Source organism: Lissotriton vulgaris, chromosome 3_1, assembly GCF_964263255.1.
Source record: "Lissotriton vulgaris chromosome 3_1, aLisVul1.2, whole genome shotgun sequence".
In the NCBI taxonomy this organism is placed as follows: Eukaryota; Metazoa; Chordata; class Amphibia; order Caudata; family Salamandridae; genus Lissotriton; species Lissotriton vulgaris.
This window is the reverse complement of record NC_141689.1, coordinates 1,807,966,823-1,807,969,758: the sequence shown is the minus strand read 5'-3', so window position 1 is coordinate 1,807,969,758 and position 2,936 is coordinate 1,807,966,823.

Below are 2,936 nucleotides of genomic sequence, written 5' to 3'. Positions count from 1 at the left end.
TTTTGATGAGAACATTTGGAGTGTAATAATGGGAACATTGTGTAGTGAAGAAGAGAAAGATCATTATAGAAGGATCATTATAGCACCCTGTACTGCTACGTGTTGTAAGGCTCACTCACGCGAGCCTGAACATTGTTTTATTAAAACTGCGCTGTCCATAAGCAGGGTTGCTGCAGCTCATGCATTGCCATTAGTTGTGAAAGCATACCTCAATGCTTCTTCTGACGCTATAAAATGAGGTGCACCCCATGTTCAGCACTGAATCCACTGAGCTATCAACAGCAGGAAAAGTAGAGGTATGTGTTTTCCTAGTGACTTCAAAGGTCATACTTTATGAGATTGACATCATACCCTTGTATAATACAACCTACTAAGCTGTTAAAATTTCAGAAAACATGGAATTGGCATGGGGCATTTAGGCTCCTTTAAATCAACATATTTATGTTAAACAGATAGTAGTGTAAAAATTAAAAGGATTTTCAAAGACAAATTTAAAAACGAAATTAACACTCATAATCCTATCTTTCCCTGTCAGGGCCCTGCACCATGCAAAAGAAGATACTATTGAGGCCATGTCCATAACCATTATGCCTAATTCCACAAAATACAATCATTACCTTGCGTTTCTGGAAATATTGAACACTAATGTGAAATAATCATTATGTGTTATTGTAAGATATGCTTGAAACAGACTTTCCGATTACCAGAAGCAGGTTCAGATCTATTAATGCAACCCTACAATCACAACAGTCCTGTGAAAAATAAATACGTCCAACAACAGTTATTCATCAGTACACACGCACACTGTTTAAAGTGTCTGAGCAGCATAATTTGTCAGAAATGTTATAGTAAAGACTAAATTTTTATGATAAAATTGAAAATGCACTACAAATGAAAATTTGGCCTTCCACATGTGTGTCAAAACTGAAATTACTACATTACCTTTGTGATCCTGAAAAACAGTTTCCTGTGTTATTGATTGCTTTGAAAATAATATTGGATTAAGAGGCCTTAGTGTATATCCCAAGCTCATGTACATATTTCTTGTTAGCCATATTATTTTGGAAGCATGCTATCCATAATGGCTTTGACTCTGCAGCGTAAGCAATAATATTTTATGGATAGCGGGCCTGTGCTCACTCTCAGTAAAGTGATGCTGCTCCCAGAGTATCTGCTGCTGTTAAAAAATTAAAAATGTTCAATTATCTTAATAGAACGTGTAAATTAATTCATCTGCTCTAAGAGCAATGTGTAAACACAAGTTTCCATCACATCTTACTTAATGGCATTTTGATTATTTTATGGAATTGAAGTCTAGAGAATAACTGGCAATCTCATCAATAATAGAATTCCTTTATTGTGAATGTGATTTGCTGTGATTAAATAATTGGGATATTGAAGAACTGTAGTGCTTTAACAGCAGTATTGAAGCCTATTCAAATATGACTATTAAAAAATCAGTCATATCAATCTCCAATGTAACCATATGTGAAACGTGTTTAAGAACGGGAGCACATAATACTTCGAGCATGACATAAAGCTGAGATATCGAGACACCACATTATTTCATCAATCCCAGTAAAGAATGAGAGGGTAATTATTATAAGACACTTTGACAGTAGACGTTGCATAGCTCACAAAGCTTTTTCATCTTTGATGAGTCGTCTATAAGTCATGACCAGCAGTGCTAAAAGAAAATATACCACCACCCTTCCTGAGCAAAGGTACATGGTTAGTAGTACATATTAATACATAATCTCTCTCTTTATCTGTCTCTCTTTTTCCTCCCTTGCATCTATGTCTCAGTACTAGAGATGACTGAAAAGACTGCCTAGGATGTCTTGGGACATTGTGCTCCTTTGTCGTTTATGTGGGGTCTATAGTTTCATGGAGCTTGCAGAAATCTTAGGCACATTTAGGACAACATAAGCACATTGACAGGACCAAATTTCATGTATTAGTATATTTTTTGTGTGCCCTTATAATCATATTGAGTTTGTCCTCTCTGATTACTCTTCCCCAAAATAAACCTTATCTCAATTACCTATTTTTAGAATACTCGGAGAGAGCATGTATTGCATGTGGGGTAGGAGTGGAGTAGTGGTTCTATGCAAGTCTTCTATAAATACTACACTCATGGATCCCAGTAAAAATAGCAGTATGGAAAAAGTGATACGGCATTGTTCCAGTATCTATTCTCTAAGCTCAGAGTTTAGCAATAATATATTGTAAGCGAAGTCAAGGTAAGGTGGATCCATGGCATATTGTCAAGATATATAGGGGCTGATTTACAGAACTAACCTAAGACAAAATCCTAAACTTACTACTTTTGATATTCACAGAAGTTAGGATTTTGTCTTAAGACAGACTTAAGACAGACTTAAGACAGAATCCTAACTTAAGTCTGTCTTAAGTCTGTCTTAAGTCTGTCGTAAGACAAAATCCTAGCTTCTGTGAATACCAAAAGTAGTAGGTTTAGGATTTTGTCTTAAGTTAGTTCTGTGAATCGGGCCCCCACAGAGGACAAATTTACATACAGGTGATATAAATAAAGTTAATTTACAAGAGGTTATCCTGAAAATCTGGCATGGGTGTTATTCTTGGCTCTTATTGTACCTCAACAAATGGCATGACACAACTTTCCAAGGAATATTGATACTACGTAGGAACCTGTATTAAAACTGTTATTTCCTTTCAAAGAACAAATGTATTGTCACAATACACAAGTTGACAGTGCCACTGTAGGAGTAGCCTGCAGTGAAAAATGGATATTCATTATTTTATCCTGCTCTGCAAATGATGATAGCTTTTTTGACCAGGTACAAGGGCAGTAATGAAAAAGGTGTGGTGTCTAGAATTAAAGCAATCCTTTTACCATCTAGTTTGTTAGCCATTGTGCACAATTTCCCCTACACCAACAGGTGTCTAGTATTCAT